Raw genomic sequence first — 17,304 nt, 5'->3', positions numbered from 1 at the left:
AAATTCCCAGCCTGTGCCCCAGAATATGCCTTAGAACCAGTCCTGGGCTGCTGGTGCCTGTTTCCTCTTGGATTGAGCAGAATGGGTGCAAACAAAGGAAAATCAGGGGCGGCAAAGGGCTGGGAGGGGGCAGCCGGGGGGGTCGGGCTCTGCTCCCAAGGAACAGGGACAGGAGGAGAGGGAACGGCCTCAGGCTGGGCCAGGGCAGGCTCAGGGTGGATACTGGGGAAATTCCTTCCTGGAAAGGGTGCTCCAGCCTGGCACAGGTGGGTCTTCATCTCTGGAGGATTTAAAGCCGTGTGGAGGTGGCACTTGGGGACGTGGGGCAGTGGTGGCCTTGGCGGTGCTGGGATGGTTGGACTCCATGGGCTCACAAGCCCAATGCCCTTATGCCTGTGATTGCTCCTGCACATTAAACACCAGGAAACTAAAGGGTGATTCCTCTTCCTTGGGAATTTTCTCTCTGTGGGTTTGTTTTTCTTTTCCTTTTTTTCCCCAGTGAATAATTGCAGAAGCCGAGCCATGGCCTCCCTGGAGTTCTGCCAGCAGGAGCAAGTGGATCCTTGGCCTTGCTGTGCCTTGGTATTAATTTGTGCTTCCTTTGGGATGCAGGGTGAGTGTGAGAGGGATTTCTCAGCTCTCAGTCTGGGGCTGGGCAGGATCTGGAGCCACAGCTCCATGTCACCAGTGTCACTTGGCTGAGGAGCTTGGCCACGTCTGCCCTGTCTTTGCAGAGGTGCAGTGAAGCTGCCAGGACCAGAAAAAAAATCCGATGCATTTTCCCTCACATGAGTTATTCCAGCCCAGTTCCTTCTAATGTGATAAAAATGTGGAATAGCTGCAGCACTGAGAGGTGTCAGGCTCCTTGAACCTCATTCCCTCTTTTCATGCTTCCATTTCCCAACCCGCCCAGCTCCCAGGGCAGAATTCCCGTGCATCCATGTGCTGTTGTGTGCATTATTCATCAGGATGGAAATGAGCTTATCCCTGACATTTCCGGAGTGCCAGGATCAGGGCAGAGCGCGGCTCTCGGCTCCCTGAACTCCGAGGCTGGTTCCCATTTGCTGACAAGCCAGAGGAGCTGCGTTTCCTGGGGCACCGGGAGCAGATGGCTCTTCCAGGAGAGCCGCTTGTCTGGGAGGTTTTATTTATTCCTTTTCTTCCTGCCTGCACTTCAGATGTTTGAATGGGCGCGAGGCAAACGCTTTTTATTCCTGTGTTGTTCCAAGGAGTGATCCTGCAGCTTTTCAGGGCAGAGAGGGCTTTAATTAAACTCTTCAGGGGGAATTTGCTTGATTGTATCGCTGTGCCAGGAGTGAAGAGGAAGATGTGCTGAGGATAATGAGCGCTGAGACAATGTAAATACCAGTTTGTGTGAGTGGTTTGCTTGCAGCTCTTGATGGAAGTGGCTCTGGGGTGTGTTAAGGCTCCTGGTCGAGGCTGGATGAAATGCTGCTGGTAGGATTTGATGCAAAGATGGATTTTCAAGGCCACTTCTCTTTTTGAACGGATAAGAGCAGGATGACTCCTCTCACTCCCAGCTCTGGGCTCCAGCTACAACTCTAGAGGGAGAGCACATCCCACTCTCTGAGCCAAGGAACTCAGCTGATTTAAAGAGATCATTTCTTAGGCGCTGGCCTGTGCTGGGTCTGCTGGTTTAATTTTTGGAGTTTCCTTGTGCCTTAAGACTTGAATTTAGAAATATTTAGAATTTAGAAAACAGCCCTGCCGAGCTGTAAATCCTCTGGCTTCACCCCTCATGTTAAAATTTCCTCTTTAAACAGGAAGAGTTTAAGTCTCCAGGGAATAAATCAGTGAGTAAAAATCATCTTGAACAGTCCTTTTCCATGGAAAGATAGCTGCAAATCTGGTTTTGTTTGCAGCTTGGGAAGGGTGCAGTGCTTGCTGTTCTATGATTTATTTGGGAAAGTGGGAATAACTGAATTTTGGCAGGGAAGCTGTGCCATTTGCACAAATATTTGGGATGCTCTGGCCTCAAGGATGTGTGTCTGCTACGTGGTGCATGAAACAAAGCCGGCAATGGATTTTATTCTGCATCTGAGAACAGCTGGACTGACATTTGGGGAAGATGTTCAGTAAAATGAAATTCGAATGAAAAAATCCAGCTTGACAAGAAACAAATGGAGCATTAATTTCTCACTTATCTAAGAAAAATGCTCTGATAGTGAAGCATTAAACATGAGAGAACCCAAACTATTTGAAGTTGTTTTAGATGAAGTAATAGAACTTGTATAATTAAATGAATTAAAGGGGACTCGTGCAGTCCATGGTGGGCACAGGGAGAGGGGGAAACGCCATCATATTCCTGTGTCTGGACTCTCCAGGAGGAGAGAGTTGTTCCCTGCAAACCCCTTTGCTTTGCTGTTTGCTCCTGAGAAACTGGGGATTATATTTAACTGGCAAGTCCTGGGGCAAGAGGAGGAGAATTCCTTATATTTATGTGTGAAAGGAGTGTGGGGGAGTCACAGGTCTGCCTCAAACTCGTTACAGCTGCAAGAATTAATTGTCGATATTGGTGGGTCAACAGCTGACTGTGCTTCCCTTGACACAGCCCCATTTTCTGGCTTTGTTGCATTTGCTGCCTCGTCCCCCTAATCCCACAGGATCTGAGGTTCTCCTCAGACCAGTGGAGCTGCAGGAGATGACCAGCAGTATTCCTGCTTGGCTCTGTTATGCCATGGGATTTCCTGGGAAGCACAGTTCCTCCAGGATTTGCACAGAAAGTCCTGGTGATGGACTTGGACCAGCACAGCCGTTCCTGAGCTGGTGCTGTCGGTACAAACACAGGCGGAATGCAGCTGGGAATCCCAGGAGAGGCAGGGGCTGCAGCAGGGAGGGATGGATGGAGGGAGGGAGGGAGGGAGGGATGGATGGATGGATGGATGGAGGGATGGATGGATGGATGGAGGGATGGAGGGAGGGATGGATGGATGGATGGAGAGGGAGGGATGGATGGATGGAGGGAGGGAGGGATGGATGGATGGAGGGAGGGAGGGATGGATGGATGGAGGGAGGGAGGGATGGAGGGATGGATGGATGATGGATGGATGATGGATGGATGATGGAGGGAGGGATGGATGGATGGAGGGATGGATGGATGGATGGATGGATGGATGGATGGATGGATGGATGGATGGATGGATGGATGGAGGGATGGATGGATGGATGGAGGGATGGATGGATGGATGGAGGGGTGGATGGATGGATGGAGGGGTGGATGGATGGATGGATGGATGGAGGGGTGGATGGATGGATGATGGATGGATGGATGGATGGATGGATGGATCCATGGATGGATGGAGGGATGGATGGATGGATGGATGGATGGATGGAGGGATGGATGGATGGATGGAGGGATGGATGGAGGGATGGATGGATGGATGGATGGATCCATGGATGGATCCATGGATCCATGGATGGGCTGGAAAAGCTGCTCTCTGCCCAAGGTTTCAAGTGGAGACATGAACCGAAGGAAAGCAAATCAGCTCCTGGTTCCCAGCACATCCAGTTGTGCTGCTCCTGCCCTTCACCCGTGCCACGCTGACGCCCGAGATTTAAACAATCACGGCATGCACGGCACGGGAGCGGGGCTGGGTCCCTGCCCTCCCTGCCCACACTGCCCGGCTCCAGCAGCTGCTCACGGGCACAAAGGTGCGACTGCCCTGGGGCAGGAGCAGGGCGGGGGCCAGGCTCTCACTGCTCCGTCCCTGCCTGCCTGCCTGTGTCATCGATACACAATTGCCTGGAGCTCTGCTAATTAATAATTAGCGTCCCTTTTGTCTTCTGCTGCTCCAACAGTTGTGTTCTGTGGGCTCTGGCAGAGCTGCTGCCTGGGAGGGGCAGGGCTGGGGCCCTGGCAGAGCAGAGCTGTCACTGCTCATTAAGGATGCTCTCCTGGGCCACCTTTGATGCATTGTGATCCTGTCTGCAGTAAGATTTAAACATTTCCACTGTGATTCTGAGATCCTGTTTGCAGTAAGATTTAAACATTTCCACTGTGATTCTGAGATCCTGTTTGCAGTAAGATTTAAACATTTACAACCTGTAAAAAGCTTTCAATATCCCATTCCAGCTAGGGAAGCTCATCCTGCCTCAGAAGGCTGCAGGTTTTATTTTGGGAGACATTCTGGGACTCCTTCCAAACCAACACCTGTTGAAGGAAACTTTGTCTTTCCACAAGTGACTCTGATGCTCAAGCTGAAGTGGAAATGATAAAATACAAACATACAGCGGGACATAAATTATAGTAAAAGTTGGGGTTTGAGGTGTTTGAGTGACTCAAAGCACTGGTTTTTACAAGGAATGATGGTGATGAGCAGGACCTTCTGGGCAGTTTGACTCAGCACGTTCCCATCCTCAGATCTGGGGTGGATGGGATCCATCTGTTGCATATCCCTAAAAATCAGAATGAATTGTTTTCCTGAACTGGGCATTAAAGGGTTTTGCCTGCTGTAAAACTACAGTGTGCTGTAAAAAAGCTGAATCTGGGCAGGACTTTGACAGCTGAGGGTTTAACAGGAGTTGGTCCCTGTCACTCCTTCCCATTCCAGGCACTGAGATTCCTGAACATGCTGCTGCAGAGCTCAGCGCTGACGAAGGGGAAGGACCAGGCATTACCAGTCTCAGTAAACATCCCTCCACTTGAGCTGGGCAGTTCAGTTTGGCTGGGGAGAGGTCAGGGAGTGTGCCCTGTTGTGCTCCCTGCCCGCAGTGCAGCTGCTCCTTCCACAGGGCAGCTCCGGGAGGGATCTGAGCCTCTGGAATATTGAGAGCCCTCAAACCACTGCAGGCTCAGCCTTCACGAGAGGAATCCGTGAGCTCTGAGGATGGGGAAGGGCCCTGAGGAGCAGCTGAGGTCACTGAGTGTGTCCAGCTGGGTGGGGGATGCTCCTGGGGCTGCAGCTCCGACCTCTGCCCTCTGTGAGCAGGACAGGACCCCTGGGAATGGCCATTCCATGATTCCCTGACCTCTGTTACACACAGGAGCCACAGGGCTGGAATAAGGCATAACAAAAGATATATTCTGGCACCGGATATATTCCGGTTTCCAGGTGGTTCTGTAACACTGTGCTCCCAAAAATCCATTGCAGGGGTCACTCGTGGCTGGTGATTACAGGTTTGCAGGAAGAGAATAATTCCCTGTCACGGGAGGTGGAGCTCGGGTGGTGAGAAGGGTTTGAAGTGAAAGCAACTGGAAATAGGAGGAGGAGGAGGAAGAGAAGTGAGATCCCAGAGGAGAGGAAGATTTGATGTCCTGTTTTTAACCCCTGAAGGGCTGTGTTGTGGGATCAGTAGGGAAGCAAAGATCTCATTTGAGGCTCGGGTTCCAGGTGGGTGACGAAGGTGCTGTCAGACTGAGATTTGATGATGTGGAGGCTGAACGTTTCCTGTGAGTCTGGGGAAGGCCGTGCACAGCTTTCCCAGGAGAGGATCTCGGTGTCTGTGCTGCACATCTATAACTGCAAAGTGTCATTTGGCTGATGTTTTTTTAAATTAATTATAGATTTTATAGTTATGAGCAACTTTTCAGCCCTGCTGTCTCCCAGGCGTTAACAGTTTATCTGCACTCAGAACACCACACTTGGAAATAGTTCCCCACACATCTTCTCCAAAGACTTGGATGAGACTTGGAGCTGAAATAAATGTGCGTGGGCACTTTGCAACCCCACATAATTTGGAGCATATTTCATGATTGAATTACACCCGAATATCTCATCATTTTCCTCACTTGTCACAAAAGGTCATGCAAAGCTGTAAACAATCAATGGTTTTCATGTCTGAGACGGGCAAGTTGGAGCAGTTTTTTATGAGCTGTGAAGGTTAAACGAGGCACTTGCCAAGATCTATTGAGAGCCATCCAGGCTTTACATATTTTATGGGATGTTCAGTGCATGCTCATTACCATTGCCATTAATGGCTTATGATGAATCAAAAGGATTTGGGTTAGATCCCGCACGTGGAAATCAGACAATTTATCTCTTCTCTGGGGGATTATCCCTGTGATGGGAGGGATCTTTATGTGATGGAGTTTGTGGTGTGAAAGAGGCTGTGCCAAACCTTACACTCTGAGCAGGACAAAAATGCTTTTGGTGTAGAATTCCACAGCCCTGGGAATGCTGGTTATTGGTTTTGGCCCTTGTTACAGGCCTGCACTGGCTTCTCCCAGGAAACAAGGGACAGGATAACAGGGAAGGGCCACAGCTTACACCACGAGAGGTTTGATGGGACCTTAAGGAAAATTTCCCCACAGAAGAAGTTGTCAAGCATTGGAACAGGGACGTGTAGGGGTCACCATCCCTGGAAGTGTTCAGAACACCGCTTGAGGACAGGGGCAGTGGTGACCATGGGGCTGTTGGGTGATGGTTGATGATCTTGAGTTTGTTTCCAACCTTAATAATTCCACAGTTCAGAGGATTCCATGTTAGCCCCTTTTACCAAATTCAGGACTCTGGGGAAGGGGGGAAGCAGAGCCACCTTCACCAGGGGGGGAGGGAGGGAAGTCAGGGTGCTGGCAAAGGCAAGGACAGTGCTGGAAGAAGATGGAATTTGGTCAGTCCTGTTCTGCCTCCTTGGGCTGCAGCTGCCTCACAGCCCTGGGTGACTGAACCACAGGATCATGGAATGTCCTCAGCTGGAAGGGACCCACAGGATCATCCATTCCAGCCCCTGGCCCTGCCCAGACCCCCCAACAACCCCACCCTGGGCATCCCTGGCAGCGCTGTCCAAACGCTCCTGGAGCTCTGGCAGCCTCGGGGCTGTGCCCATTCCCTGGGGAGCCTGGGCAGTGCCCAGCACCCTCTGGGGGAAGAACCTTTTGCTCAGTGGTTTTGACAAGGACCTTCGGGGCACTTTGACTCGGCACGTTCCCATCCTCAGATCTGGTGACAGCAATAACTCCCACGGCTCTGTGCCTGCCTTTCAAAGTAAGGCTTAGAGTGTTGTCATCGAGTTAATCTTGGAGCAGAGATGAGCAGGGATTAGTGGCTAAAGCAGGGCGTCCCTGTGGCCCCGGGCCGATTTAGGGCCTAATCCTGCCTATCTCACTTACACTCTGCAGAGATAAGGGAGCCAATATCTAATTACAGATCTCCTGGGGACTGTGTGGGATCAATCTCTGAGTGTCCCTGACCCCTGTGTAAGTGCTGAGCACTCTGAGAGCCGGCAGCAGGGAGGGATGGACGGCAGGCACAGAGTCGGATCTGTTCCCTCAGGTTTTCTGAAGGCTTCCAGGCATTAGATTGGATGAAGTTTATCTCAGTGCTTAGGATTTGAGTGGTGACAAAGCAGCAGCACGGGATTATGGATCACCAGAGCACTGCTTCACTCTGGGTGTGCTGAGTGAAGTGGTGCAAGAAGGGCTGGATGGGAGATTGGGCAGGAATTGTTCCCTGGGAGGGTGGGCAGGCCCTGGCACAGGGTGCCCAGAGCAGCTGGGGCTGCCCCTGGATCCCTGGCAGTGCCCAAGGCCAGGCTGGACATTGGGGCTGGGAGCAGCCTGGGACAGTGGGAGGTGTCCCTGCCCATGGCAGGGGTGGCACTGGATGGGCTTTGAGGTCCCTCCCACCCAAACCAGTCTGGGATTCTCTGATAAACCAAATTCAGGGCTGTGTGGGTGTGAGACTATGGGCTTTAAGGATTTCACAAGTTGCTAAATTTGCTGATCCTATTTTTCAGAGAGGAAGAAATGCTGATTAATGCCAGTGGGATCCCTAAATACCCCCCAAAGCCATAAAAGGTTGATAGGAGGTAAGAGGAGGGGTCACTATGGGTAATGCCCCTGAGCTGGGCAGCCCCGTGAACTCTCTTTGGACACCTCATTCCTTCACAGGAGGAGCAATTGAGTTTCCTCCTTCCTGGGTGATTCACTGGGAGAAAAAGCAGAGATTTCCCTTTGCCCCTCAGCCCCAGCTGTGGTTTCTGTCCTGCCTGGCACAGGGGTGAGGGGGGTCCTGCTGGACTTTCAGGGGCCCCTGGGAAATGAAATCAATGGAAACCTTCCCAGAGGCAAGCACTGGGACGTCAGAAACTCAAAATACTGTGAATGTGGAAACTTTTATGTGGTTTGGGTTGTGGTTTGGGTTTAGAGTTTTTTGGGGTTTTTTTTCTGTTTGGTTGGGGGTTTTTTTTTGTTGTTGTTTTGGTTTGTTTGAGGTTTTTTTGTTGGGCATTTTGAGGGGGTTATTTTTTTTGTTTGGGTTTTTGTTTGTTTTGTGTTGATTTTTTTTGATTGGTTGGTTTTGGGTTGGTTTGTTTTTTTTTTTAATTACAATTTTTTTCTCTGTTTTCTTTCTTTGCAGGTTTGCAGTGGCAAAGGAGGAGCCCCCAGAGCAGAACCAAGTGATTCAAACCCTCCAGATTCAGCCTTACACTGGGTAAATAATCCCCTGCAGGGACCTGGCCTGGATCAGGTGATGTTTTTGTGCTGGTGGAGAAGCTTTGTGTGTGTGAGGAGCTGCTGGGAGGGACAGAGGAGGGGCAGAGGGGACCTGCAGAGCACAGAGGGAGGGAAATTCTTACTACAGCTCCTTAACCCGCACCTCTGCCCCTCTGCAGCATCTCTTCAGAGCAGCCCAGCAGTGCCAGGTCTGCATGACTGCTCCCAGGATCCCAAAAACCCCACTCCCACCTGCTCCTCACAAAGCACCTGTCACTTTTTAAGTCTTGTAAAAAATATTTTATTTGTGCCCTACCATGGATTTTCTGCAGGCCTCACGTAAATATTTATAAGCCCCTGTGTATCTTTGATATGAAAGTGATTTCTCTCACGGTTCCTGAGCAGGAATTAGAGCCTTCCCAGCCCCTGCTCCTCATGTCCCTCCCGCTCCCTGGCCTCATGTGGAGCAATCCTGGCTCTGGTCCCTTCCCAGGGTGACAAACGCTGGCCCAGCCCAGTTGTCTTCAGTGCTCAGTGATGCCTCAGGGCGCGTGGGTTAGAGCAGGGTTTCACTGACCCTTCACATCCCAAAATCACTTGGGGAGGCGGCCTCAGGGCCAGGCTTGGCTGGGGCAGTGGCAGGGCTGGGGGATGGGACCTGCTGCCAGGGCCTGCCACCACCCGTGTCCCCAGGGGATGGACAGAGGGGTCACAGCATCATTGTCCTTGGAAAAGCCCTCTGGGAACATCGATCCCAACCATTGCCAGCACTGCCAAGGCCACCACATCCCCACGGTTGTTAAACCCCTCCAGGCATGGGGACTCCACCTCAATGCCACTGAATTCATGGAATGGCACCCGGCTCAGATTTGTCTCCCTGCAGTGATTCCCTCACTTGAAATTGTTGAGCCACCTCTCTGCTTCCCGCGATGATTATTTCGGGAATTATTCATGCTGTGTGCTCGGGAGGATCCTCAGAGGTTTCCTTGGGAAGCTGCTGCTCCTCAGGGACTCGGCTGCTTGATATTCACAGGGTTCATTTTTCAGAAATATCCAATTTTCCAACTATTCTTTAAAGAAAATGAAGTTTCCTTCCCTCTCCTGAGCTGGGAGCGCATTTCTCATGCAGCAAACATGTTTTCTTTTGTCTTCTGGCAATCGCGCTGGGAAGCAGAGCAGGAACGCTCCAGGGCACTGTTCCCGGGCTGGGTCCGTGTTCCCTGGAGGCAGAGACCGATTTCAGGGAAGCTGTGGGGCTTTGCACAGGCTGAAAACCTCCTGCCAAAACCTGTCCAGGCTCCGGGGACTTCTTGGTACGTGGGGATGCTTCTCATGAGGGTTCATATGGAGTCTCCGTGGCTGGAAGGGTTAAAAACATTTTTGTTTTTGACAAAACATTTTGGGTTTTTGTGGTGCTTTGCCGTGAAGTTTAGTGGGGGTGGCGGTGATCAGCCAGAGGTTGGACTGATGATCTCGGAAATCTTTTTCCCTACAAATCCCTCAGCCTCAGGGCAGGGTAGAGGACACCATCGGCTGCTCTTGGGTTTTAATATTTGGAGCTGCACCAAGGAAGTGGGGAGAAATCCTCACCAACAACCTTTGGTTTTGCTTTGGGGACTGCCACGCTGCTGAAGACAGTCTGGGAACTGGGAATTAGGAAAATTCTGGTGTTTCCCTGCGAGCAGCCAAAGGGTGCAGGCACTGATGGTCCCCTGGGGTCAGAGTCACCGTGAGGGGCTGCGGTGGCTGCCCTGCAAGGGAAAGGGGATTTTAGAATCCCAGAATATCCTGAGCTGGAAGGGACCCACAGGATCATCCATTCCAGCCCCTGGCCCTGCCCAGACCTCCCAACAGCCCCACCCTGGGCATCCCTGGCAGCGCTGTCCAAACGCTCCTGGAGCTCTGGCAGCCTCGGGGCCGTGCCCATTCCCTGGGGAGCCTGGGCAGTGCCCAGCACCCTCTGGGGGAAGAACCTTTCCCTGGTATCCAACCTAAATCCCCCTGGCCCAGCTCCAGCCGCTCCCTGGAGTCACTGGTCCCAGAGCAGGGATCGGAGCCGCCCCTGCGCTTCCACACTCCACAATTCAGGTGCTAATTAATGAGCAAGTTGCTGTAAATCCTTGCCTGGGTTTTCCTTTCCTTTAGGCCCAGGTCGTTTCCTCCGGACACAGCCACACCCTGATGGGGGAGTCGCCGGGGACCTGCTCTGTTTAATGAGGAGGGATTAATTAACTGCGCGTTATCCTATAGATTTGTTGGGTTTAGCTCTCAGCTCTGCCGCTGCGGGGTGCAAAGTGTGTCTGGCTAGTCCCCCTCACACACGGGAGGGGTACTGCAAAACACGCTCGATTTGAAGAGGATGCTTCATGAAGGTCCACGTGCTGGGGATGGAGAATCATCTGGTGAGACTGGGGTCTGTGGAATCACCAGGGGAAGGAGCCTGGCCGCAGCTGCGGAGAGGAGGCTGCTCTCCGAGTCAATCCAAGCCACAATCTGTCATCCCCAACTCTGTGTGTGACACAGAGCGCGGAGGGGGAGGACAGAGCTGGCGCATGGCACCCCGAGCCCTGCCATGTGTCACTTACACTGGTGTTATTTTCATTTGAATGCCTTATCCTCAAGCAGATGCAGTGGGTGATGATGTGGGGTTTGGAGCAGGAGCACTGTGAAATGTCAGAACATTCAACACGTGGCTTTGGGAGCCTGATCCCACGGGAGGGGAGCTGGAGGCGAGCAGGGAGCGCTGCTGGGCCACTCCGGGAGTGCAGCTCCTGCCAGAAGTGCAGAGCCGAGGGAAAAGCAGATTCCTCAGCCCTCAACTGCTGCATGTGGAGCTGCTGCCTCCTGTCACATTGCATCTCTTGTGTCGGGCTCTGATGTGACTGCAGATGTCACAACGCAGCACATCTCCCCAGCCTGCCGGGCTCTGTCTGCGGGGAGCATGGAGCTCCAAGAGGCTGCTGAGGGAAGAGCTTTCAGCTGTGGAGCCACTTCTCAGAGGCTGTGGCAGTGCGGGGGTTCTCCTGTTCTTCCCTGGCTGAGATGTGTGCGGGGTGTGTCACCTGTCCCAGGTGCTGTGTGGTGCCTCGGAGGCCTGGCTTGTCCCCCCCTCTCAGCCCCTCTCAGGCCCCTGATCACCTCCCTGTGCCTTCGTGCACACTCGTTGTTTTGGAAAGGTCTGCAGGTGTGAACCTCGGGTGTTATTTCTGGATGAACCCACCTGCCAGGGTTTATCCTTTCCAGAGCAAAGCTGCAGCGTGAGGAACCCCGCAGCTTTCCCTGCAGGGAGGCTGCTCCTGCTGCCCGAGGACCTGTCCCAGATCTGTTGTTGTTCCTGTAAATAATGCACTCGGGCAAGTTTATCCAGGGAAAATGCTGATCTGGCAGGAGAAGGGAGCCTCGCTGGCAGAATATGTTCATGCTGCTGTGCACAGCTGCAGGAGACATTGGCCTTGTCTGCCCACAGGAATGTCCCCTCCTGATGCCTGGGGTGGCTCAGGCTTAGCTGGGCTGGGCTTTGCACTGGTGAAAAAGGGAGAAACTGCAGCCCAAAAGGGTTTGGCCAAAGCTCTGAGGCACGGGGGGGTGTTGGGATGGATGATCCTTGGGGGTCCCTTCCAGCTCAGGAGATTCTGTGATTCCATGATCTCTCACCTTCTGTTGTATGAGTTTACGATGTGCATTCTCACCACGTTAAATACTAATTAAATAGCTTTAATTGTACTTGAATGACAGATCAGCTCTGTGCTTGGACTTTGATTCTTTTAGACCAGAGTGTCACAGACTGCTTTGGGGTGGAGGGGACTTTAAAGGTCCCGTGATTCCCACCCCCTGCCATAATGCTAAAATAGATTATGTGCTAATTACACATGCATAACTTAAATACCCCATAATTTCTCTTTTTAGGTAAAAGAGAAGTAAACTAAAAGTCAGTCTGTAGTGGAACACTCAGTGGCTCCCCTGTTATTCCCATGAGGGAGAGCCAAATTCCAATTTACCCTTCCCAACCTTGCAATGAAATCCCAGGCTCCTTAAAATCCTCCTCCTCTTCCTCCTTCCCTGCATTATTGAGTGGCCTCTCATTGTGTTTGGGATTTCTAGGACAGGTCCCAGAACGGGCCCAGGAGGAGGCAGAGGGTCTCTGTGGGGGCTGCAGCCACACCTGGCACAGCCTGGTCCCTCACACCTGGCTCCTGTCACCTGACTGGAACAAATTCCTGCCACCGTGGGAACCCTGGGATGGAAAAGCAGGATGGTGCCTGTGCAGCGTGCAGTGCAGAGTCAGTGCGGTGCTGCACAGGTGCAGTGCACTCAGACCATGGCTGGAGGAAACTCTTTCTCTTTACCCTTGTGCTGTCCCCAGTGACGAGTCCATTCTGAGGCCAGGGATCAGAGCTGTGATAATGGAAAAACGTGTCCTCAAGCCCCAGCCTCTGCCCTAAGAGAGGTTTTTGGTTAAAAACCACAACTTAAAACTTAATCCTGCCCAGTCTATTAACCCTCAAACCCAGAGGCTGATGCAGTTGGCTGGGCAGGGCTGGTATTTTAGGATTATGATTTAATTAGCAAGGAATTGTGTGGTTTGGGTGGGAAGGACCTTAAAGCTCATCCTATCCCACCCCTGCCCTGGGCAGGGACATCTCCCACTGTCCCAGGCTGCTCCCAGCCCCAATGTCCAGCCTGGCCTTGGGCACTGCCAGGGATGAGGAATCCACAATTCCCTGGGCACCAAGACTACAGGGAGGTTTTGGAACAGCAGGGTCTGACCATCTCCAGTGGAATTTAGCAGGAATAAATAATTGCATTTGGCCCCTGCTGAGTGTTGCACCCCACCCCCCGTTTCTCCAGACCTGCTCCGAGGAATTAAAATAATCACATGCTGGTTTACAATATTTTTTATGTATTATTGATGGCCCCTTATAAAATGAAACTGCATCCCATTGCCAGGCACACAATTGAGACATTTCAGTCTATTAAGGTTTTATTGCTGGAGGGGACGGAGCTGCTCAATCCATCCCAAAGGCACAGGACCTTGCTGAAAATAGGGGAAATTTAGCTTCCAATAATGAATTCAATTGTTACAACTTGTTCATGATAGTGCTGTGCTTGCACTATGGTGTTATTTTCTGATTTTTGGATGCACTGTGCTCAGAGACCCCACCAACAAGAGGAATCATTTATTTCAGCTTCTCAACGTGCCTCAGTCAGCAGCAGGAGGGTTTCACTGAGAGGAGGAGCTGCCCTTCACTGAGTCGCTGTGAAAACAGCCACAGGATAGGGAGGATTCATCTCCTGGGAGCTCTTTGGGAGCCCATCCCAGCCAAACACAGAAATCCACCTCTTTCTAACCAAAAATGCTGTCAGCTCCCTGCTTGTTTTTGGGGGTTTCCCGGGCATAGCCCATGCAATGTTCTCTGGGATAGGAGGGGGTGCAGGCCGGTGCTGCTGCTGGAGGAACACGTTCTCATGGCTGCTTTCTCCACTCTCCCTGCAGGAACAAAACTCTTCCCAACCCTTCCTCTTCCCTGGAAGGCTGAGCCCAAGTGTCCCCTGACATCCCAGTGGGAGCCAGCAGGAACTGGGATGGGCTGAGCTGAGTCTGCCTGGGCGGACAGAGGATCTGAGGATCTGCAGTGAGCTGAGGACTCCGTGGGGGAAACCTGCTCTGAGACTGGATGGGATCCCAGAATCCCAAATGGTCCTTAAAGCTCATCCCATGGGCAGGGACACCTTCCACTGTCCCCGGCTGCTCCAAGCTCCATCCAGCCTGGCCTGGGACACTGCCAGGGATCCAGGGGCAGCCACAGCTGCTCTGGGAAATCCATTCCAGTCCCTCACCATCCTCACAACCAAGAATTCCTTCCCAATATCCCGTCAAATCCTATGGATGGGAAGGAGGGCTGTTGAATGGAGAAGTAAGACTTGGCAGCCCTGTTGCCAATGTGGCTCCTTCCTCATTCCCAACATTGCTGCTACTTAAAACCCCAGAAACTAAAATCAACACTCTTTGGTTTGAGCCAAATGGGAATTTTCCAGTTAAAATGAAAAAAAAATAATAAAAATAAAGTAAATTATGTTAAAAGAGGAATTTTTTCTTCCCAAGTCACTGGGAAGCCACTGCGGAACTTTAATTTCTCCAGGAGGAGGATGGATTAATATTAAAGTGATGCTGTTCCACTACCAAATGTGAGCAGAGGAATGTTTGTTTGTAGCAATATAAATAAGAAAGGACTACGGGAAGGGCAATTCCTGAGCAGGTTGGACATGGCAGAGGTGGGGGATGTGTTGTGGGTCAGCACTGCCCAAATCCTTCATCATCCTGTGCCTGTCACAAGCCTTTGATTCCTGAACGAGTCAGAAAACCTGAACTGGGGGTAAAATAACCACTGACCTGGGTGACAAATGCCTCTGTTACTCCTTTGGATGGAACATCTTTAGAGCTGTCAGACAGCTGGGAAAAGCTGCTGTCACAGGGATGGAGCAGATTTTAGGGCCATATTTCAGATTCTGTTCTCTCTTTTTGGTGTTGTAAGACTCCATTCTCTCTTTTTTGTGTGTTATAAAACCCTGAGCTCAACCCCCACCGTTTCTGCTACTCCCAAACATTTCTCCTTCTCCCTGGTTGTTCCTCATCCAGGACTGGAGTTATCGTGCTTAAGTGAAGATTTAGGTGTGAAATGGAAGGGGGATTTTCACATCTTTAATAAATAAAATCATTTCTCAGCTAAGGGCACTCCAGGCATTGATTTACAGAGTGATTTCTCTTCACTCCCGGTTTTTATCCTCTTTTCCAAGCAAACAAAGCAACAGAGAGCTCCAGAGTGAAAATGCTGTGAGGAATCACAAATCAAGACTGCTCACTTGAACTCAGCCTAAAGTGAAGCTTCAAAAGGCCTGGAGAAGAGTGTGGATTACGAAGGAATCCCACCAGATCTGGGAATTCAAAGGAGAAGTTTTCCCCTGCTGGTGCCTGACATCCAGTGTGCAGGGCTAGGTGAGAGCTTGGAAGTTTTCCCATTAAATCATCCCTAAGTTTGTGCAGGGCTGGGTTTAGCCCTGGCCTCCAACAGGAGCCAGTCTGCCTTGGTGATTTTCCTCCTTCGAGTAAAGATCAAAGAGTTGTAATTTATCATGGAATCAAGGAATGGTTGGGGTGGGAGGGACCCTAAAGCTCATCCCTGTCCCACGGGCAGGGACACCTCCCACTGTCCCAGGCTGCTCCCAGCCCCAGCTGCTCTGGGCACCCTGTGCCAGGGCCTGCCCACCCTCCCAGGGAACAATTCCTTCCTAAAATCCAATCTAAAGCTCCTTTCTGTCACTTTAAGGCCTTCCCCCCTTCTCTTCTCCTCACACCTTCCACCAGACCAGGTTTTCCCAAGCCCCACCCGAACTGGCCTTGATTTATGGCACTGCCCAAATAAATAAATATAAATATAAAACCGTGGTTCTTCTTCTTTTAGCTTTTTAGTGGAAAAACCAATCCACTTTGCTTCTTTTTCTGCATTTTCCTGCTGGGCTGCTGTTCGTGCCCCGGAGTGCTCCAAGAGATTTCCCTCATGGAAAAGGAGTTTGGCTGGAAGGAGCCCCAGCCCCACACCCCTCAGGCAGCTGCTCCCAGGGCATTTTCTCCTCATCCCTCACTGGGAAAGGGTTCCCAGTGCTGAGTTTCCAGAGCACCGGGCACAGCCTGGCCCTGGGCTGCCCTGGAGCAATCCCGGTGCAAAGGATAACGTGGGATTTGTGCAGGATTTGTGCCGCGAACCGGCTCTGCATGGCTGAGATTCCTGAGGGAAAATACTCCTCCAAGGAGCCTGGAAGCTGCTGTAATCCATGCTCAGGCTGGCAGAGAGTCCCCATCAGCCCTGGGAGCAGGGAGGGTCCCCGTGCTCTCCAGCCAGGAGAGCCCAGCAGTGCAGCAAAGTAGGAAACAAGAATAACCCTTCCAGATTCCCTTTTCCCATTTTTTTTTTTTTTTTTGGATGTAGCTGCTTCATTTATTTGTTTTTCCCCAGTGTCCTTGCACTGGTTTAACTGGAGGAGACACTTTGCCCTTCTGCAGGTGTGGAGCTGGACAAAGGTAAGGACCACGCTGGTCTTTGATCTCAGGATTAACAACCAAACAGAGGGAGGAGATTCTGATTTATCCTGGAGGACAAATCATTGGAAATCTCTCCCTGGGCAGAGATCAGAGTGAAAAAAAGGAAAAAAAGGGTAAAAACAAAAGTGAGGAGGGAGCAGGTGCAGATCACAGACCTGGACTGGGGTGAGGAACTCCAGAGGCAAACAGGAGATGTTACCTCAGGTGAGGAGCAGATGGACTCAGGGATCCTTGTGGGTCCCTTCCAGCTTGAGAGATCCCAGGATTCCATCAGCTTCACTCACAGATAATTAACTCATCATTCTCTTGTAAAATCCTCCCTTCACAATTATGTGTCCCAGGATGTCTTTAGAAGGTTTAATGTCCATGTTTAAGAACACAAGAAAAATCATCTAACATCAAAAAAAATTGAGTGTATCCATCCCTTATTCCCGTTCCTGCAAAATTACTGTCAACTTCTGCCGTCATTCCTCCCAAATTCCAGCTGCCTGGTGTTGTTTTTGAAATGGATTCTGAAACAAAACCCACAAGATGAGTTTTGGGTGTTACTCACACACAAGTTTCTCCTAAAGCTTTAAGTATGGTAAAGATGTACTTGAAATCTATGTCGATTTAAATCTGTGCTTTCAATCTATTTAGGAGCAGTTTAGGAATTTGAGAATTAATTCCTTTTGCAGCCAGAGCCTTGGCTTTCCCCCCAGAGCACGTGAATCACCAGTGAGCAAAGGCTGACAGAAACCAGAGAGTTTCTTTGTTCTGCCATAAAATCATAAAGTTATGAAAAGAAAACAAAAAGCAAACCAGAAAAACA

The 17,304-nt window shown here is 51.1% G+C and overlaps 1 long non-coding RNA gene across 2 annotated transcripts; it reads left to right on the top strand.

The window, feature by feature from the left end:
- The first annotated feature begins 1,011 nt into the window (after nt 1-1,011).
- LOC116447659 lies at nt 1,012-14,117 on the top strand. Of its 2 annotated transcripts, none has more exons than XR_004241638.1 (4): nt 1,012-1,141; nt 7,696-7,767; nt 8,319-8,393; nt 13,890-14,117. It is a non-coding gene; the product is annotated as an uncharacterized LOC116447659 (long non-coding RNA). The 2 variants fall into 2 exon arrangements; XR_004241639.1 differs by lacking the exon at nt 13,890-14,117 and adding an exon at nt 10,541-12,129.
- The last annotated feature ends 3,187 nt before the right edge of the window (nt 14,118-17,304 follow it).

This window comes from Corvus moneduloides, chromosome 8, assembly GCF_009650955.1.
Source record: "Corvus moneduloides isolate bCorMon1 chromosome 8, bCorMon1.pri, whole genome shotgun sequence".
Taxonomy (NCBI): Eukaryota; Metazoa; Chordata; class Aves; order Passeriformes; family Corvidae; genus Corvus; species Corvus moneduloides.
This window is presented reverse-complemented; position numbering and strand designations above follow the sequence as displayed.